At 40.2% G+C, this 22,943-nt stretch overlaps 1 long non-coding RNA gene across 2 annotated transcripts in view; it reads left to right on the top strand.

The window, feature by feature from the left end:
• Positions 1 to 20,182, top strand: part of LOC147014338 (uncharacterized) — a 36,773-nt gene extending 16,591 nt beyond the window's left edge. The window contains exons 2-4 of one of the 2 annotated variants that reach the window (XR_015050735.1): positions 11,539 to 11,676; positions 18,578 to 18,617; positions 19,537 to 20,182. This is a non-coding gene — a long non-coding RNA (uncharacterized LOC147014338). The remainder of the gene's footprint in view (positions 1 to 11,538; positions 11,677 to 18,577; positions 18,618 to 19,536) is intronic. The other variant, XR_015050734.1, reaches the window with a different exon arrangement.
• The last annotated feature ends 2,761 nt before the right edge of the window (positions 20,183 to 22,943 follow it).

Here is a 22,943-nt window from a genome sequence, read left to right as displayed (position 1 = left end):
AGACAGGCAGATGAAGTGCAGAGAGAGAGAAAGAGGGTGGACGGCTTCATGATGCACCCTTTATAAACCCTGGGTTAAGGGTGAGGTGATGACCCTAAGCAATGCGCCATCATCCAAATCGCACTCTCCTATTGGGTCCCGGCCCTGCCCTGCCAGGCTCCTGTGGCCGGAAGCAGTCTCATTCGCACATCCGGTGCGAAACAGCCCAGAGCCTCACACCGCCCTGCGACCCCACCCCCGCGACCCCTGTCGCCCGTCCTGCCATGTCCTGGTGACTGGATGAGGGTCGCGTCGGTCCAGCATGCCCATTCGAGGCACCCCCGGCGAGCTGCGGTTGATGCTGTTAACATACTTGGCCCATACCCACGCCATGCAGCCCGGGTCGTGCCGCACACACGGTGTATGTATGAATGAATGCATGAATGAATGTATATATATATATATATATATATATATATATATATATATATATATATATATATATATATATATATATATATATGCCTGTTTGCTTAATGGTGAGGGTGGTGGGCTTGAGATCCTAGGATCCTGAGTTTAAATCCCACTTGGCTGTTGAATTAATACCAGGTGGGGTTGACTCAGCCTGTCATCCTTCTGAGGTCAGCAAAAATGAGTGCCAGCATGCTGGTATCCTGTGTTGGAGTGGCGACCCGTCCAGGATTGTGTCCAATGGCTAAGGAGACCGCTTAGGCAGCACTAACGCTCTGAACGGTGTATGGTCACAATGAATGGATGGATATATACATATAATATTTGGCCCTATCTATCAATTTTTGGAAATTAGGCCTATGTTGACCGTTTGACCTATAAATTCATTAGTGGTTGAATTAATTGACCTGATATGCAAATCCTGTTCAAATTTAAAGTCAATCATATGCAAATTGATGATTTTAGAAAGTGATCCTAAGTTGTTGACCATTTGGTCCATGTTGACCTTTTGGCATGTGCTGACCTCAAAAATTATTGGTGGTTGTATTCATCGAGTTGATATGAAAATCCTGTTCAAATTTCAAGTCAATCGGATGAAAATTAACAATTTTAGAAATTTGGCTTATGTTCACCTTTTGACCTATATGGACATCAAAAGAATAGGTGCTTGAATTCAGTAAGCTGATATGCTAAGATTCTTCAAATTTCAAGTCAATTGGATGCAAATTGACAATTTCAGAAACAATTTTAGAAATGTGGCCCATGTTGACGTTTTGGCCTATGTTGACCTATTGGGAAATATTGACCTCAAAAGTAATAGGTGGGTGAATTCAATGACCTGATATGAAAATGCTCTTCAAATTTCAAGTCAATTGGTTTAAAATTGAGGATATTAAAATCCGGCCTATGTTGACCTTTTCGTCTATGTTGAACCTTTTGGCCGATATGACCTCAAAAATAATAGGTGTCTGAATTCAGTGACGTGATATGTAAATCCTTTTCAAATTTAAAGTGAATCAGATGAAAATTGAGGATTCCAGAAAATTTGGCCCAAATTGGCCATATTTTGACCATGGTTTACCTCAACATTAATAGGTCATTGAATTCAGTGACCTGATATGCAAATGCTCTTCAAATTTCAAGTCAATGGGATGAAAACTGAGGATTTTATAAAATGTGGCCCAATTTTGCCTTTTGGCCTATGTTTACTTCAAAATTAATGGGTGGTTGAATTTATTGACCTGATATGCAAATGCTATTTCAAGTTAAGCGGATTAAAATTGAGGATTTAAGAAATTTGGCCTATGTTAACCTTTTGGCATATGTTGACCTCAAAATGAATATGTGGTTTAATTCAGTGACCTGACATGCAAATGCCTTTCAAATTTTAAGTCAATTGGATGAAAATTTAGGATTTTTGAAAATTTGGCCCAAATTGGCCTTTTGGCCTGTGTTGATCTCAAAAATCATTGGTGCTTGAAATAATTAGAAACATTGTCTGAGACCAGGTCTGCTCTTGCTTATTGCTCAAATTAGTAGAGTAGATGTAGTTTACTTTTGGTTGAAAGCACCTTCTTCTTTAAAAATGTATAATCCCAATCACCCCAATCTTATACATAATGAGAAGGGCACTCAGTGGAGCACATACCTCCGCCACGTAATGCCTCATCCACGAGAACACATCGGGCCAAATATATATATTTTTAATATCGTGCTATATTTCGTTTTTGGCCCTATCTCTCAATGGTGAAGAATCACTTCAAAAACGAAATAATTCTTGTCTCCAGATCCAGAATCAGATCTTCACCAAACTTGAATCAATTCGTCATGGTCACACACCCAACCTATCCACCAAGTTTCATGCAATCTGGCCACAACTTTTTGAGATATCGTGCTACTATTAGTTTATCCCTATCTCTCAAAGGTGAAGAATCACTTTAAAAATGATCAGATCCAGATTCGGATTCGGATATCCACCAAGATTGAACCAATTCTTCCTTGTTACACCCCTGTGTCCACCAAGTTTCATCCAAATCTGTCCACAGCTTTTTGAGATGTGCTATATAACATTTTTGGCCCTATCTCTCAATGGTGAAGAATCACCTTAAAAATTTGAGTTGTCGGATCCGAATCCGGATCTTCACCAAAATCTAACCAGTTTGTCCTTGTCACAAACCTAACCTACCCACCAAATTTCATCTGGATCTGCCCACAACTTTTTAAGATATCCTTCACACAGCCAGACAGACAGAAAAACAAAAGAAGAAGATGACATCATGCAGAGTACGATACTTGCTTAATCCATGAAACAACTTTGACCTCAAAAATAATTTGTGGTTGAATTCAATGACCAAATATGCAACTCCTCTTCAAATTAAGTGAATCGGATGAAAATTGACAATTTTAGAAATTCGGCCCATGTTGACCTTTTGGCCTATCTGAACCTCAAAAATAATTGGTGGTTGAATTCAGTGACCTGATATGAAAATACTCTTCAACTTTCAAGTCAATCGGATGAAAACTGAGGATTTTAGAAATACCACCTTAGTTGTTGACCTCGAGCCTATGTTGACCTTTTTGTCGATGTTGACCTTAAAAATAATTCACAGGTTGAATTCAGTGACCTGAAATATAAATCCTCTTCAAATTTCAAGTCAATCGGATGAAAATTGAGGATTTTAGAAATCCCACCTTAGTTGTTGACCTTTTGATCCATGTGGACCTCAAAAATAATTGGCTCATTGAATTCAGTGACCCGAAATATAAATCCTCTTCAAATATCAAGTCAATTGGATGAAAATTGAGGATTTGAGAAATACCACCTTAGTTGTTGAACTTGGGACTATGTTGACCTTTTGGTCAATGTTGACCTCAAAAATAATTCGCTGGTTTAATTTAGTGACCCCAAATATATATCCTCTTCAAATTTCAAGTCAATCAGATGAAAATTGAGAACTTCAGAAATACCACCTCAGTTGTCCTCTGGCCAATGTTGACCTTTTCACCTCAAAAACAATTGGCTTCTTCCTTATGACAAACTCTACTATGTGTTGAAGTTTCGTGAAGATCGGTTTAAAATTGTGAACTGTAGGTGACAAACAGACAAACAAACAAACGCAAAATATCAAAATCGACTAACCAATATACTTGAAAAATCTTCGATTTTGCAAGTAACAAACAAACAAACAAACAAACAAACAAACAAACAAACAGACAGGAAGGTGTGAAAACATAACCTCCTTCACCTTCAGTGGCGGAAATAAAGATGGACCTCTGGTAACTTTTACTTGTTTCTGCATTTAAGTGTTAGAATGATTGCTGGATCTTGAGTCTTGTTTGGGTTCTTTCTTACATCTTTGATTCTTGTTCTTTTTCTTTCATACCTCTCTTTAGTCTTTCACAGTTACTTTTACTGTTTCATACCTCCTTTATTTCTACTTCCCCTTTTCATACCTTCCCCCCTCATACCTACACTCTATTTTTCTCCCCATTTTTGGGGCACGAGCCTGCCCTCGTGTTTACGATAAACCAGCAGCTGCTGACTTTGATCCGATTTTAAGGTTGGGGTAATGACCGTCACATCCTGATCGCTAGGCATTGTCAGTTGAGGTGGGACAACTTTCAGTTATACACCAAGTAACACCTGCCACAAGGCAGCCCCTCGCCAATAGGTATCCTGGTCAGCCTGTCTTTTCTGTTTGGTTGAGCCAACCAGACTAGGTCAAAAACCTAAAAAAGGGACAATAATGCCAGGCTTACAAAAAACGAAAAAGCATACAATGTCAAAATGAGTCAGTATGTTTTGGCGAGTCTAGTAGTTGTAAAGCTGTTTTTTTAAGTGTAATTCCTCTCGATGTTTGTGCTGTAAAGTTTTTAGACCTTGTGAAACTTTTGTTTGTCATGTGACAGGTAAGACTTTTGCTGTTGATTGTGAATGTTTGTTGGGATGAAAAGGCCCTGTCACACCTTGAGGTTTTAGCCAGCATATGCCGACGTCTGAAAAATTTGGCGAATACGCTGGCACACGTCGAATACGTTATGGGTAAGTTTTGTATACGTTAAGAGCACGCTGAAGCACGCTGGCATATGTCGTAGTACGCTGAGCTCATCGACAAATTTTAAGCATGCCCAAAATTTTTCGACGTATGCCAGCGTATGACTCACAAGTTCCGCATACGCTGGCCATAAGTTGTAGGCACGTTATGCGATCATTGACACACGTCACTTGTAAGTTACTCATAAGTCGAAACACGTCGAGGTAATGTTTAGCATACCTGAAACTTATTTCTAACCTATGAGTAACGTGCTTTGAACCTATGTGTAACATATCTCCAACACATATTGACGTATGTAGACGTATTTGATGTCTTCCGGATGACCACAGAACTTACTGAACGTGTTTCTAACTTACAGCTACCGTATAATGGCGTATTGGCAGCGTTTAGGGGAATTGGTATATAAAAATGGGCTTCACAGGAGGAACCCGTCAGTGTTCCAGACTCCATGGTGTTTTTTTTTTTTCTTCGGCATGATGGTGATGTTGACACTTCGATTTCTAGTGCGGTTATGATTTAAATCGTTGAGCGGCAGACTATTAATAGGCTACGCCACGTGATCGTCGGTGATATGCTACTGCGCTATGCATAAGTTAGACTATCGTTGGGCATAGGTTGTGAACGCCGACAACACACGAAGCATTCGTTGGTATAAGTTATCTATAAGTTATCAAAACGTTCTGTGTACGTTACTAATACATTATGCATACGTCCAACTCGTTATTATACGCCCAAAACTGAAAAAAACATCAATAGTTCAGCGTATGCCAGCGTTTTAGATAGATTTTGATACATTGCCCTACGCTGGCTAAAACGTCAATGTGTGACAGGGCCTTAAACCAAAGTACATTATTTATTTTCTCACTTGTGGAGATTGTAGATTGCAATATGTTGGTAAAACTTCTCAATGTTTACTTCAACATTTGAATGGACAGAGGTCTGCTGTATCATCTAGTATTAAAACATATTCATATAATCATTTCAATTAAGTTGTTCTATTCAAATTATAGACTCAATTAATGTTAATGAATTTGACAATAAAGAGGTGTGTAATGTTGAGCTAGGACACAAAGAGAACTTTTGGATCAAGACACGATGTGTGATCTATCATTTGAGCCTTAATGACAGGGTACAAGGTACTGAGTCAGTTTCTCAAGATAATGTTTTCGGTAATTAGTATTTTGTTAATCCAATCAGGAGACCCAGAGGGCATGGGCATCATCGTCCGGTCGCACAGCTCCAAAAATGGAAATTTCAGAGATAATTGATAAACTTAAAGGTTTTTATGAAGGAAAAGTTTTTTTCATGATTTTTATGTTCTTCTGAAGTCATGTTCCAAACAAATCTGAGCTAATATTATCCAGAGTTTAACAGGTTCATATTGACATGTGCTCGTTTTTAATCAAAGCTTTTTGTACCAGGGTTCTGAGAGAGAAGACTCCTCCCAAAGTTGATGGCATACACGAGTTCTTAGTTTGTGATTTTTCCATAAAGCAGGTAGATAGGCTTCGGCTTCATTCTATTTTTAGGGATGCGAGTGTCGAGAGAGTTTATTACCAAATAAAGTTAGGGAGCGAACCCCATTGAAGGTTTATTTCACTTTCAATAAGAGCATTGGACAATCCTTCAATTGTAGTAAATGTCTTTAAACTCTTAGTGTAGATATAGTAAAGGACATTTTGGAAACCGACTGTTCATGTTGATCTTCCCCTTTTTTATATGGTCCTTGTGGACACGTAGTTTCTGGAGATTTGAATACAATTGGTAATAGTGATATTATGGATCTGATGAAATTGAGAGCTAAATATAGGGAACCAGTAACTCAACCTTGGAGCTGCATTAGGTCTTCAATTGTGGATTCTGTGTCTAATTTTGTTAACAAAATGCACACCAAGTTTAAGTTATCTGTAGACAGTTTCAATGCATGGTTTAACAGAGTTGTGGAATTCCTGGATAATTGGATTAAGTTTTTTAGTTGTCGGGCTTCCTTTCACTGGGTCAGTCCAAACCAGTGTTGAACAAGCCGAGTGTTTGTGAAGACATTCGGAATCTCCATGATAGCTACATAATAGCTCCAACAGATAAAACTGCTAATAATTTTGTTGTGGTTTGTAAAAAGTTTTATGTAGAGGATTAAGAGAGTTCAGCATTGATACAGTTGCTTTCACTCATTCAGGAAATAGCACATATGTTCCTTGTCATAAGTCGCTCCAATGTATTATCTCTGAGCATCAGGAAGTTTTAGTTAATAATTCTGGTATTTAATGTAAAAAGATAAATCTTTGTATTCCTCGGCTTTTCTGGATTCCTAAGCTCCATAAGAACCCGTACAAGTATAGATTTATAGTGGGTGCCAGGCAGTGTTCCACCAAACAGTTATCGGTTATAGTTAACTCGGGCTTAGAAGTTGAGAGAGAACAGTTCAGGAAATATTGTTTTGCAATTGAGAAGAATTCTGGTATTAACACTTTCTGGAACATTAATTATTCTTTAGAGTTCTTAGATAAAATTAGATGCCTCAATATCAAGTCAGTTGAAGTTTTGGATTTTTCAACTTTCGATACAAATTTGTATTTCGTACGAGTGAGGGATTCACTCCTCAAAGTGATTGACAAGGTTTTTTTTCACTCTTTTGATAAAAATTTTTTGTGTCAGGTTTGATAGAGCATTCTCTTCTAAAAAGAAATACTCAAGTTTTCATTGTTTTGATAAGCAGAATTTAAGGATGCCATTAATTTAATTTAATTTTCTACTTTTGTGTCTTTTTGTGGGATAATGTTACAACAGGTTAAGGGTATTCCCATGGGTGGGAATTGCAGCCCCCAACCAGCAGACATTTTTCTTATTTTCTGTGAATTTTCATTTATGTAGAAACTGATGAAGGAGAAAAAAAAATTAGGATTAGCTAAAATATCATCTCATGCATGTTGTTATATATAGATTATATGTGTGGTTAACTTTAATTTTTTTGATAGGCAGCTTCACAAGATTTATCCAGATAGCTTGATTGCAAGCAGGAGTGGTAATGATGTTACAGTTGCTACATATCTGGATATGTTGGTTAGAGTTAGACAGAATGGTTTTACTACAAGTGCATATCATAAAGTTGATGATTTCAGTTTCCCGGTAATCTTGCACACCTTTTCATGTGGCAATGTATCAATTAAAATGGATTACGTCTCAGCTTAGATTTGCAAGAATTTGTTCAGTCAAGGATGATTTTGTGGAACATGCTGAGAATAATTTTTTCCATCATGTTAAACAGAGGCTATTTGGCTGATTATTTGATAAGGTCTTGTGAGAATGTCTCAGTTTGGTTGGTTTTTGTGTAAATAAGTTCCTATTGCACTGCATTTGATATAATAATAATAATAATAATAATAATAATAATAATAATTAATGAATTATTTTAGTGAGGTAAATTTTATAATGAATATTATTGGTTGAACATATATATATATATATATATGTGTATGTGTATGTGTATGTGTATGTGTATGTGTATGTGTATGTGTATGTGTATGTGTATGTGTATGTGTATGTGTATGTGTATGTGTATGTGTATGTGTATGTGTATGTGTATGTGTATGTGTATGTGTATGTGTATGTGTATGTGTATGTGTATGTGTGTGTGTGTGTGTGTGTGTGTGTGTGTGTGTGTGTGCGTGTGTGTGTGTGTGTGTGTATGTGTATGTGTGTGTGTGTGTGTGTGTGTGTGTGTGTGTATTCAATAAAGGAGGTATTTAGATAAAATATAAATAAACAAATACATAAATAAATAAAATAAAATATATATATAAATAAATTAGTTATTTATAAAGTACATTACAAATAAGCATTAAAATATATGTTGATGGTTGCTGGGATATGCAGTGCAGAATGTTAAAATTGGTTGTTAATGACAGTTTGAGTCTATGGTTAGACTGGACATGTCTCAAGGTGAAGCGTTTTATCGCTTAATATATTGTCATATAAAGTGGTGTATGATTAAAGTTATTCAAATGTAAGTAATACTTTAAATAAAACTAATAATTAAATAAGTTTGAATGAGGATATTGCATTGCTGTGTTGACTGTCTGAACACAACTTTGAGGTTGTGGGTCCATTTAATTGATGTTGAGTAATCTACTGGTGTGGACCGGCGACCTGGGTTGTGGATCTGCTGCTTGAAGAGGTTCTGGGCTGAAAGGATCGAAACCTCGATGAAAAACGGTTCACAGCTGATGATCTTTGATCCGGCCAGTTGGGAAATCATTCAATTGCTCATAAGTTAAGGTTATAACTTCAAATAAAATAACTTTTGTGAGTATTTACTAGTACATAATATACTGTGTGTGTGTGTGTGTGTGTGTGTGTGTGTGTGTGTGTGTGTGTGTGTGTGTGTGTGTGTGTGTGTGTGTGTGTGTGTGTGTGTGTGTGTGTGTGTGTGTGTGTGTGTGTGTGTGTGTGTGTGTGTGTGTGTGTTCCGTCTGGCTTCCTTCTTGGGACTGCGGTGCAGTAATTGGTCTTTATTTTCAATAAATATATCGATATATATCAACTGCGGAGGGTGACAGTGAAACCGGATTTACCGGAATGTATAAAAATATTTAATATGTGAAAATGATTCCACGTGTAAAAAACGTCACGGTTTTTCAAAGCCAAGCTCCAAGAGACCATTGTGCATGATGCAATAAAACATGCGCGGTTGTAAAACATTTCAGGAAGTCTCTCTACTCTCAAACCACCCAAACCCCTTTCCTCCTCCACACCCCCCCCCTCGCACTCTTCCCAACCTCCCACCACCACCAACCACCCCGTCCTGCCTCGCAGCACGCGCTATGCCGTGAGGTGCGCATGAGCACCGGAATTACCGTAATTTCAAGCCCATCGGATTTCCTTAATTTTTTAATGGTCCTAATGGGTGGATGTCACAGCGGGCTTCCCAAGGACAATTTACCGTGCACGTTACACGTGTGCCAATGGAGCACGGCACTTATTAAACATGAATCCACACCATACTCGTGGATGAAACCGCACAACACAGGTCTTTCCACGATCTGGATATCTTTCTTTGTACTTTACAGTTTACACCAGGAATATGCAGTGCATTTAATTTTACATATAAATCAGCATGTTCAATGCACGTCAGCACATCAAAATGGCACCACCACAGGAGGCACTATGCTGCACCTTGTGACAAATCCACAGCGCGTTCACACTTGGCATGAAAATAAACGCCATGACGCATTTCCTTTATGACGTGTGCACGAGTCACAAAAAAATGTAACTTTAATAAAAACAAACGATCCGACTGTGGGGCAATCCCCACGAAAAACGCGTCTTGAAAATAATTTTTGAAAAGCGGTGACGTTGTCTCATCTATATAATACGTCCGCAGAATTTCGACATTCTGTTCGCTCGTTTACATGAATCATTTGAATAGTGCGACCCTCCTTCCCCCCCACCCCCCACTCCCCGGCTATGTCGTCGTTAACCCGTTCCCGTCGAGTGGATGATGAAACGCTTTCGAGATTATTGGTGGTGATTTATTTATTTAATTTACCATGGTTCGTAAACATTCACTCGCCATGGACCTGCAGCTTTGGCCGAACGTTATACAACTCCGTCAAGTTTAAGGTCAACGCCACATCTTGTCTGACCCATCCGTTCCTTCCTCGACGTTTTTAAGGCTCATGACACACACACACACACACACACACACACATACACACCTTAAGGATCATTCAGCATGAGAAGAGCCTGCATTGCAGAAACGATCTCGCAAAAGCTGAACTTTACGCACACTCACAAGCATCTGTGTATATATATATATATATATATATATATATATATATATATATATATATATATATACATATATATACATATATACATATATATATTACATATATATATATGTATATATGTATATATATATATATATGTATATATATACATACATATATATACATATATACATACATATATATACATACATACATACATATATATACATACATACATACATATATATACATACATATATATACATACATATACATACATATATATACATATATATACATACATATATATACATACATACATATATATATATATATATATATATATATATATATATATATATATATATACATAGTGTAGTGCAGAAGTGCTTGCACACAAAGGTGCCGAGGGGTCCCCCGAATCCCGCGTCCGCTCGAGGTGCTTAAGACGTCAAACAGTCGAAGTGAGACGACGGATTTTTAAAATGTGTACTAAAAAAAAGCGCCATTCTCCGCGGGGATACGGCTCTGGAAGAGGAAATTAAAGCGAGCGACCATCAGCGCAAGATAAATGATTATTTTACGCCCATTTGGCATTATCTGATTATTCTGGCGTTGAGCGTTTGACAAATGCAACATAAAATGGTGAAAAGCCATCCGTACGATGTGCCTAATCTGCAGGATTTTTCTTCATTCCGGCTGCTCCGGTGATTGAGAGTAATGCATAACAGGCAGCCCTTTCAAAGCATCACCGTGCTATTTAGCTCGGGCGGCTGTCTGGCTGCTAATGCTTCGCATAAGGCTGTATTGCATGCTACAAGGTCAGTACGGAGCGCGTTTGCCATCAAATGGAATTATTTATGAGAGTGCGGCTGGAGAAAGGGGGAAAAGCGATGAAAAATGACAGGCTGTCAGTGCACAGTACCCTAATGATCTTACTGGATCATCACACCTAATAGAGGCCTCTGGCTGACACCGGTAATGTCAAACAGCAAGAATAAATTTAAATTAACTCGTGGAGGGGCCTGGATGTTTTAAATGGTCCTGCTTGTGGATTTCCACGCAAGGGTGTTGAAGGCTCCGGACAAACTGCTTCTTTCCCAGGCAGGAGGTGAGAACAGCGTCTGCAGCAGCTGTTTCCTTAATCCCTCCTCAAGAAATTCCCCCTGCCACCGCCGCGCCCAGGATCACAACCGCCACATCCCGAACCTTGTCACCACCAACCACACACATCCACCCCCCAACTCATTTCCATGTGTTGCCAGGAGTTGCTGAAAAATGACCGACTGAACTTCTCACGATGAATGAATCGCCATGACTGCCATGGAAAGGACGCAATGGAGATGTGCATTTGCCTACGAGATTTGAATACGTTTGGAGAACGGGTGTTTACGCAAGAACAGGTGTTCATTTAACAGACTGTTCCTCTAATTCTTAGACTACAATTTGTTGCTTCGATAAATGCGTAACAAACTTTTATCGCCCGTTATTATCCACGCTAGAGGGAAATCACACTGTCCTGCTTTGAAAGTGCTGAGAATTTGTTAAGCTGTTACACTGTTCAGGTTTTGTCAAGTCTTGCACCGAAGAGGTGTCCACCGGGGAGGGAATCCGTGATTGCCAGTTTCGGGCTGGGCACCACCACTGCAATTGCCAAGCCAAATGTGCAGAATGGTCATTTCAATTGGATAACTTCATGATAAGCCTGGTGTTGGCTTAGCGGTTTGAGTGGTGGCTTGAGATCCAAGGGTCCTGAGCAGTGTGACCACTCCTCATTTTCATAAATGTCAAGGTGAGCCAATGAAAAAAGCCAAGAATTCACAAGGTTTAGGAAAAGCGATGATAATAGAAAACCTATAGAAAACCAAGATGTCAAGGTGAACAACGAATAGCCAAGATCTTGTGAAAAAAGCCAAAGAGTGGTCACACTGGTCCTGAGTTGAGCCCTGTCAGCCACTGAATTAACACCAGGGGGTTGACTCAGCCTGTCATCCTTCCGTTGTCGACGAAATGAGGGTGCGGCCCCAAACCAATGATGCTACCAGCAGCCAAAAGGCTGTACACGATCGGTACTTCATGATGTTCAACATCAGCGGCACCCCACTGAACATGCGGAACAATACTTCATGTTACTAAGAATTTAATGAATGGCCTTAAATCACGGGTGATGAAACTTTAGAAACAGACATTTGCAGCTTTCAGTAATAGTGGGGCAACTTAGCATAACAATTTTGCATTTTGTGAGGAAAGCACCAAATTTGGCACACCAGTAGCCGATCATATTATGAACATATTTGGATATTGGGCCATCTCAAAATTTTTGATGGCAGTGGAAAATGGCTGCCACAGCCATCAGCGGCTGAATTTGAGATGGCCCAATATCCAAATCTGTTCATAATATGTTAGGCTACTAGTGTGACAAATTTGCTGCTTTCCTCACAAAATACACAATTGTTATGCTATATTTAGCTAAGTTGCCCCACTATAATACCGCATATGAAGTTCGAAAATGAGTCTTGCTCCGCAGCTATTTCATTCTGGGGTTTTCAAGGTTAAACATGAATATGAACAGCTCTAACTGTTCATAACATAAAATATCTTCATGACATACGGTGGGAAACATAAAAACACGAACAGCCCCTAAAATATAACAGGAATATAAAAAGTCCTAAAACACAGAGCTGGCATGATGATCTACAGGTATGTACACTCGCCTCTAAGCTGTGTAGCCTGGGTTTGAATCCCGACTCTGCAATAAACTGTCATCCCAGTGTTTCACAGGTAAGGAGATTCATCAATGTGTGCGCCATCCCTCGGATGGACGATAAATTGGGCGTCCCATCTGCAAGCATTAGTTTGTGGAGGTTAAAGATCCCACGGTGCCCTCTGCGAAGAGGAGGCGAGCTTACACCAGCACCCTGAGAAAATTACAAATCCCTGCCCTGATTTCCTGCGTCGGAGTGGCGACCCATTCAGGATTGTAATCCCAGCCAAAGAAACTGCTTCAGCAGAACCGACACTCTGTGTAGAACATGGTTCATGATCTGATCAATCGAAAGCGCAGGTTAACTGGAAAGAACAATCAGAGATTGCAGACCCTTGCCAGGACTTGTTTGATCGTGTATTTTGTGTGGCAAATAAATGGAAGGGTGTACCAAATTAAAGGTGGTTGATTGCAAATGAAAAGGTCTAAATGGTCAAGTTGGAAATGTGAAAAGGTCAAAGGTCTGAAAAGTTGCAAAGGCCAAATGAAATTGTCTAAAGGTGCGAAGGTCTGAATAGGTCTAAAGGGTCGAAATGGGTCTAATTTCAGGTCTGAAGGATCGGAATTACGTGAAGGGGTCTAAAAGGTCTTAAAACGTGTAAAAATGGTTTAAAGGTCAAAGGAGTTTACAGGGTATTAAAAGGTATGAAAGGTGTGAACGTCTAAAAGCATCGAAAGGGTAGAAAATAGTTTAAGGGACTGAGGGACTCTAAAGGGTCTAAGAATTATAAAGAGGTCAAAGGGTATCGAGGGTCTAAGGGGGTCGAGAGGATATTTGGGTTATAAATGGCCTTAAGGGACTTGAGGGTTTTAGGAGTCTTATATGGGTCTTAGGGTTATCAAGGGTCTTATGGGGCTCAAAGAGCTTTCGGCATCTCAAAGGGTCTTAGGTTTGAGTGGCTAAAGGTCTAAACAAATTAACGCACATACTCACATTCTGTGCAGACAAACAGACAAACAAGCCGGTAGGCGAAATGGGTGGTCGCTACATAATTGCATACTAGTCATACAGTTTTTGACAAAGAGATTGATTATAGTGCACATAAAAGCACAGAAGCAGATTTTTGAAAAAAAAAATATTAAAAAATATTTTTTGGATTTTTTCAAAAATTTCAAAGTCCCATTGCTAGGCAACGGTGGCATCCATAGCAACGCTGCTCAAAGACATACAACTAGATCCTGGTATGAACCTACCAGTAAAGTTTCATCAAAATCGGTTGACTCCTCTGGCCTCCAGAGCTGTCCATTACATACAAACAAACAGACAGACGTAAAACCTGAGAATAGTGGTAGTCTAGCGACCACCCAACAGACAAATAAACGGACCCGAATGCAATACCCTCTCCTCTAGCAAGGGTAAATATGACCAGCCCTCCAAGGAATGTGGAGCAGTTAAAATGAACACCCCTAAAATACAGGTGATGAAACTTTATAAACAGATATCGGCAGTTTTTGGCAATACTTCCTTTCTCCATGCCCCACAAGCTCTTTCACATATAGGTTGGTGACCTTTATGTATTCTACTGTCTCCTTTTTGGTCTTGCACCTCTGCCCTCTCTTGGTTCTGTCCCTCCCAAGTTTCTGCACAAAGCATACCTCGTCTACCAGCAACCAAGCTGTTATATATACATACCAGTTATATATGTTATACTATATATTATTATATATGCTGTTATATATGTTATACCAGCAACCAACACACATATATATATATATATATATATATATATATATATATATATATACATATACATATATATACATATACATATACATAACAGAGCCATGAAAGGGGAGAGAATGGATGACCAAAAAGGAGGCCATAAAATACAAAGACCACCAACCTGCCTGTGATGCAAAAATAACAGGCCGAGATAGACATGTCATCACGGGAGATTGCAATGATTTTGAGGGCCTTGCTTTCTCCAGCATCAAGCAGGGCAAGGTGTGAGGCAGGGGTGCCAGCCCAAAGGGGAAAACAGTACTCCACTGAGCTACGGACAGAGACTGTGTCGACTGAGTAGCTAGGAGTTTCCAAGGCAAGATTTAGATCAACAGAGGATGTCCAGTCTGTTGCTGGCTTTAGAGGCTGGCTTTGCTCTTTGGTCGGCCAAGGAAAGGTCATGCCTGATGGTGAAGCCTAGACGTTAAAGAGACAATCTCTTGCAGTGGATGACGAATGAAATAAATAGTTAATGATCATTCGTGAGCAATAGGGTGCGAATCTTAGATTTTCCAGACTTGAAGGAGATGTTCCACTTATCAGACCAGATTCTAATAATTTCCACGTCAGCCGAGAGAAACGCAGCTGCTGTTTGCCGAGCAGAGGGATGGAGTACTATATGACAGTGTAATGTCATCTGCAAAAGGGAAGCCAGGGTTTCCAGAGCATCAGACAACTCTTGTCTTTAGTCATGTGACCCTCCATGAGTACTCCTCCAGACGACTTTTGGTTACGGATATTTTCGTTGAAACTGTTGTGAGTTTTTCTGGAATCGTGGCTTCAAATTACATCAGTATCTAAATTGCAACTTTCTAGCACACCAAGAAAGTACGACAGTCAGCCAGTCATTAGAGCTTTCTCTTGCTATGGTGAACCACTGGGTGGACCAGAGATTAAATCTACCACTCGCATGATCCCCATTTTAGCAATGGAGAGTCTATAGAGATCACATGTCGTCCGCTGGGAGTGCTGAGCAGATCTTTACTTCAGTTTCCGATGGATAGAATCTCTTAGGAGAATCTGTTGTCCACAGCAGATTGAGCAATCTAATAGGATGAGTGCCGAGTGATGTACCCAAAACAAACCGGTGTTGATTTACAGCCTCCTTTTGAGGGCTTCGCCGCAATTTCCAACAGTTGTGGGTTTACTCAAATTCTGGGACCGTGGTTATCATCTCAATTGCAAACTGCCTACCAGGCCACACATCAATAATGACAAACAGCTTTAATCAATAATAAAAGGGTATTGGGAGAACTGGGAAGAGAGAGAAGGCACGTATTTCACCAAATGTACACAAGTCATTATAACTTCCCCTGCACCCATGATAACTCGATCGGCTTAATGTGGTAACCTCAAATCACTCACAAGACAGATAGCTAAGACTGAGGGGAAAGGACAAAGGGAACAACCTTCTCATGCAATGCCTGCATGGGTTCTGGAGGAGTCAGGGTGACGGAAAGTGAGAACGAGAAGGCGGGCTTCTCTCTGCGGGGCGAGATGTGCCTGTCGGACACGTTCTGACTTCATAGCTCTGCCTGGGTGTACTCGTGTCTGGCTCCTTCAGACCTTATCATGCCACTCATCCGAGCTGCCGCCAATCGTCCCACCATGCCTGAATTCCTCAACCAACTCTCATGTACTGGACCACAAACGCTACGTGCCGAGCTTTTTGACGAAGTCGAAGGTGGCATTATGTTTTCGGGTTGTCTGTACGTATGTACATCTGCCCATGCTAGTTTTCTCTGTTTTCTCAGCAACCACTTGAACGATTTGACACATTTTCAGAGTAGGAGAGACCCCTCCCCCTGCCCCCCCCCAAGGAAAATATTTTTTTAAATGATAATTGTGATGTCATGTGCTATGGCAGCTATCTTGGATTAAACGCAAAAAAAAATTAAAACATTATATCTCTGAAAATGCTGATTGGAAAAAATTAAAAACCGCTTATTGAAACCGCTGAGAAAAATCTGGATCCGATAATTAATTTTTAAAGTGATTATTCACCTTTGAGATTGAGGGCTAAACTAATAGTAGCACGATATCTCAAAAAGTTGTCGCCGGATTCGCATGAAACTTGGTGGACAGGTTGGGTGTGTGACCATGAGGAATTGATTCGAGTTTGGTAAAGATCCGATTCTGGATCTGGAGACGAGAATTATTTAATTTTTAAAGTGATTCTTTACCATTGAGAGATCGGGCCAAAAACGATATAGTTCTGTTTCGCATGATATTTCAAAAATGTATTGGGCCCGATATGTTCTCGTGGATTAGGCATGATGTGGCAGAGGTATGCACTCTACTGAGTGCCCTTATGTTGTTGTTCGTCTTTTGGCTGCTCCCGTTAGGGGTCGCCACAGCAGATCATCCGTTATGATCCGCATACTGGTTTGGCATAGGTTTTACGCCGGATGCCCTTCCTGACGCAATCCTGGTCGCATCTTACGACACAGGGATAAGGATTGAGTTTCGCCATGATTCCGAGCTTCCCTACACCCTCTCATAGCGCGGCCCAGCGCAGAGCTCCCGTCCTCAAGCGATCCTCCAACCCAAGCCTCCGAGTAGCCGGATTACAGGCGCACGCCACTACGCCCGGTTACCGAGTGCCCTTATAGTTTCAAATATTTTTGGCGTGCACGTGCTTTATTTATGGCGTGCACATGCTAAAAAAATATTTTGGCCACCTCCTCATCATCTCCACTACCCATGGCCATGTTCCTCAGTGCTCATCTTGTCACAAAGTTGGATGGACGTGCATCTGCATCTATTTATCTCCCCATGTAGGATATAGTGACTGTAGGTTACTGTAAGTTACTGTAATACTCATGATTAACGATCTTAATTGTCGAAGAGAAAAACGTTAGTTTGCCAGAGAAGAGTGCATTGCGTTTTGTTCCGTTTGTTTGGCGATTTGTTTGTCCACACAGAACGTGAGTATGGTTTTTCTTTGCAACCACTTATCGGATTGACACAAAATTTTCACCATCGAAGCAATTACTCATTAAGAATATTTTAATGATAATCGTGACGTCATAGGTCACGTTGTTTGGCAGCCATGTTGGAAAAAAGGAAAAAACTTTGGACCTCTCGATCTCCAAAACCGCACCGTACGTAGAACGCTAATCCGATCAGTATGAACATTTTTGAGGATCATCTCGTTATAAATTGGTCAACAGAAAAATAATTGATGACATTGGTCACGTGGTTTGGCAGCCATTTTAATTTTCGCAAAAAAAACCCTTCAAAAATCTCCAAAACGATTGAACAGATCGAGGTGAAACTTTACAGGTATGACTGCCTATCCATGAGGAACAAAACGTTCCCACCCTATGATGTCATTGGTCACATGGTTTTGCAGCCTATTGGATTTACCCTAAAACCATTAATAAAAAAAACTCCTTCAGAACGGCTGGACAAATTGAGGGGAAACTTTACACACGTTCCCCACATCTTGGAGATGCCGGCGTGTTTACGAATATAATTGATAGGTCACATGGTCTGGCAGCCATATTGGATTAAACGAAAATCTTTTTAAAAACTCTTTCTCTTCACCTGCTTCATTGATGGACATGAAACTTCACAATTCTGATCGAGTAGTGATGTGGAATGCATGTTTTAAATATAAACCTGATCAGAAACATAGTGTGGCAGCTAGAATTATTTAATGTTTTGAACCTGGGTTCTTTTTGATTTTCATTTTTTTTGAATAGGCCCACTTGGTTGTGCCTGAATGGGTTTGAGGGTAGAGGAGTAGCAGTTGAAACCCAAATCCCATCCAGGTTCCTCCTAATGACTCCACCTTTGCTTTTTGCTTGTTCAGGTTCCTTCTGATGACTCCAATGCTGGACTGCACCTATTTGGTATTCCAATTAATTTGAATTGAATTTATTTTAATCTCATTCTGAATTCAATTGAATGCACGTGCTTTATGGGTCAGGGTCAAGTGTCTGATCAAAGCGGGGCTGCATCAAGGGTGGGACGTCTTGGTACCCAGTCCTCACTGCAAGCCATTATAAAGTGGCAGTTCTAATTATGTTTATTATTATTCCCACGCTTTCGAAGAAAAGCAGGAATATTGTGATTGTCTCCGCCGTCCGTCCGTCCGTCCATACGTCCATCTGTCTTACCCTGTAACTCCTCCTTCACCGTTTGAAATAGGAACTTGAAACTTTGGGACAAAGTAGATATACTGTATGTATGGTAGTCCAGCAGCCAACTAGCTTAACCTGGAAGTGGAGTATATACAATGTTTTTGGGTTGATTTGGGTCACCGAGTCCATAAATAATAAGAATCCGCTTGATGACACCCTGTCACCTTTGGGCATTTTTCTAATTTGCATAAAACCAAGATTGCCGCCATTTTTCTATTGAATATACTATAATTAAGATATCTCGGCTTCTATAAGGGATTTTAAAACAATCTAAAATGTTTTAACGGGGCTTTAAGACATTAGGAACCCAATGGAATAACTTTTATTATGATTTGACAGCTCCTTCATTTGCATAAATCCAAGATGGCCGCCGTCAAACCTCTCGGGAGACCGGTTTCATGTCACCACGTTATCTAATTATTATTTTGGGCTCAGTGACCTAAATCAACCAAAAAAAATTGCATATACTCCACTTCCAGGTTAAGCTAGTTGGCTGCTGGACTATCCAGGCATTATTATACTAGTACGTTATGATATACAGATGTTACAACCTTGTAGTGGCAAACCACTACAAGTATAAAGTTCAATGTCTCGTTGTTTTTTCTAATGTAATATATTCTATTTTCAGTGAAAGAAATATGGAGGAAGAAGAGTGCTATTTCAAGTGGAAGTTTGGATGTGATCCTGGTGCCAAAGACTTGAGCTCTGCTGGGAGTGCAAGAATAAAGACAATCATTAAGTGTTGCAAACAATATGGTGATGGCCTACATGTGGTGCTACAAGAAAAACTTGACGCTAACAGTTACCTTACGATTCGTGTCACAGAAACTGTGTGTCGACATAATGTTTCACAACAACAGGTAAATAAACACCTCAAAAGACAAGGAATCCCACCAAATGTGGGCATATTTACAAAACCCCCCCATCCACTTTCTCAACAATCCTCTGGAAGAAGTCTTTTCTTTCAAGCTTCTGGGTCTCACTATCTGCCATGACCTTTCCTGGGAAAGTCACATTTCCAACCTTGCCTCAAAAGCCAGTCGCCGACTGGGAATCCTCCGTCGTGCAAAGTCCTTCCTCGGCCCTCTTGAGCTCCTGACCACTTACAAAGCTTTTGTCCGTAGCCTGATGGAGTACTGCTCTCCCCTCTGGGCTGGTGCTCCTGCCTCCCACCTTTCTCGACTTCACGCTGTCGAAACCAGGGCTTTTAAGATCATTGGCATCTCCCGCAATGAAGCTGAGTCTTTGGGCCTCTCACTCAATCACCGCAGGTTGGTCGGTGGTCTTTCTGTCTTCTACCGACTCCTCTCCAGCCTTGCCCCCCTGCTCTCTCTGTGATTTGTCCCAACCACATTTCCACAGGGCGCTCAAGGTCCGCCAACAACCCCCTTCTGGTAAAACTACCAAAATCACGAATCACTGCTCATCTTCACTCTTTCATTCCTCTTTTTCCCGCCTTTGGAATAAACTTCGCCACTCTATTCTTTCCCATTCTTCCCTCCAGGCTTTCAAAACAGCTGTTCACCACCACCTCTTATCTTCCCCCATCCAAATCCTCGATCTTTTCTACCCCCGATAATCCACCCCAGCCCACTTCCTTCAATTCTCCTGCTTTCCTTCCTGAAAGTCCCTTTAATGTCCATCTTCCCCTCGCCATGTTCCCCGTCCCATCCCCATCCCTCTCCCTTCCACAGTTCACCTGTGTCTGTTCCCCAATGTTTTGTCCCTTCCACTCCCGCCCCTCTTGTCTCATGCCTCCTTGCTGTGAGTTGTGTGTTAGCTCTCATACGAGCCTCGACCAAGGTATACAAAAAAAAAAAAATAATAAAATAAAATATACATGTTAATATACAGTCGGCAAGTATATTAAAGAAACAACGACGTTCTGGTGCATCTAACTTTGAGTTCCTGCACCATTGTATATTCTGTGGCTTTCCGTGTAATATTGAAAAGGATCCAAAGCACCCCGATCGCTGGAGACGTGCTGTTTTATGCAGGACCGCTGATCGAGGTAGTGGTGCAAAATCATTCAAAGACTTAATTCTTGAAACATGTGACACTCGAAATGATGGCTGGGCTAGCGAAGTGAGAGTACGTGTCCTGGGAGCGCTCAGTAACTTGCATGCTGCCGATGCTCGTTACCATGTTGATTGCATGTCGAAATTCCTGGGCGAAAGATTGGTCAAGTATGCATCTGCAAGCATATCACATGCTGGACAAGATGACGATGCTTTCAATGCGCTTGTTACCGAACTTAGTCAAGACCTTTCTCAAATATGGAACTCTGTAGAGTTGTTCCAGTTGTATGAAGACAATGGGGGTACCAGACTGATGGCACGAAAGCAATTGGTGAAACAACTTTCACATCACTTTGGTAAAGATCCCCTTGTGCTATCGTCTCCTGGCATAGCTAACCTTGTTGTATTTAGAAGCAAAACCTTGGGTCTCCTAAAGCTGGTTCCATCTGATGACTATTGTGAACTAGATAGTGCAATCAACAGTTTGGGAAAGAAGATCATTCAATAACTCCAAAATGTAAAGCACAGTAAACGGCATTATGACATCCGAATTGACAAAGACAGTGCCGCAGACTGTGTAAGTGACACACTATTTCATCTGCTAGCGAAAATATCGCCGAAACTAGACAAAACTCTACCAGCAATACTCATTGCCAATATCGTTACCAGTTTGTTCAGGAACATCCCAACAACACTTCAGATTGCACTAGGTATGATTATGAAAGACTCAAAGGACATAGTAAAACAACTGCATCATTTTGGAGTCTCGTGCTCATATGATGAAGTTCTTCGCTTCAAGAAATCGGCCGCAGTAGCAGCCACCACAGAAACCAGTCTGACTGGTTTATTTGATTGTCATGTGGGCAGGCATGACAATTGTCATTAGTGCAGTTTATTGATTTATTTGATTTAGTTTATTATTTAGTTTTAGCAGTTTATTATGATTTAGCAGTTTATTTATTATGATTTAGCAGTTTATGAGTTTTAGCAGTTTATTTATGATTTAGTTTTAGCAGTTTATTGATCATTATTTGATTGTCATTAGTGCAGGCAGTCGCTGACAACTTTGATGCGGACATATCTTCTCAAAATGAAAAGTTGTCCACACATTCCTTAGCTCTGACACGGCCACAACAGACATCTGTATCACAGGATGCTGTGCAGCAAACGATCCCCCGTGTGAAGAAAGCTGATATGCCAACTCCAATTCAATATGAACTGGAGATTCAACGATACAATGGACCAAAGAAACCAAACATGCCCATGAAAGCTACCAAGAGAGTAGTATTGCCTCTAAAGCTCTTGGCCTACAATGTCATTGCAAAAAGAGAGAGCTAAGGTAAATGACTTTGCCTTTATTAAAGACATTACATCTGGTGATGCATGTCCTGAGTTAAACGGACACAACACAAAACTGTGTCGAGAGCATGGGCAGTCCCTGTCACCCAAGAATAAAGCAGTGCACATGCCTCTTATCGACTAGACATGTCATTAAAAAGTACAGCAAAATGTTAACAGATTGACAACGGCCATATTGGAATATGCAAATGAAGCTAATATATTTAAATTGTAATATAAGATGTATTATATGGGACCTCTATTTTTTCAAAACACTAAAACAAATCATTTAAAATGTATCCAAAATTGTATCCAGAATGTGGTGACATGAACCCGGTCTCCCGAGAGGTTTGACGGCGGCCATATTGGATTTATGCAAATGAAGGAGTTGTCAAATCATAATAAAAGTTATTCCATTGGGTTCCTAATGTCTTAAAGCCCCGTTAAAACATTTTAGATTGTTTTAAAATCCCTTCTAGAAGCCGAGATATCTTAATTATAGTAAATTCAATAGAACAATGGTCGGCAATCTTGGTTTTATGCAAATTAGACAAAATGCCCAATGGTGACAGGGTGTCATCAAGTGGATTGTTAATATTTATGGTCTCAGTGACCCAAATCAATTAAAAAAACATTGTATATACTCTACTTCCATGTATACCCCTAAAATCCCATTTGG

This window comes from Eptatretus burgeri, chromosome 13 (genome assembly GCF_056783735.1).
Source record: "Eptatretus burgeri isolate ZD-2024b chromosome 13, Ebu_testis_v1, whole genome shotgun sequence".
In the NCBI taxonomy this organism is placed as follows: domain Eukaryota; kingdom Metazoa; phylum Chordata; class Myxini; order Myxiniformes; family Myxinidae; genus Eptatretus; species Eptatretus burgeri.
This window is presented reverse-complemented; position numbering and strand designations above follow the sequence as displayed.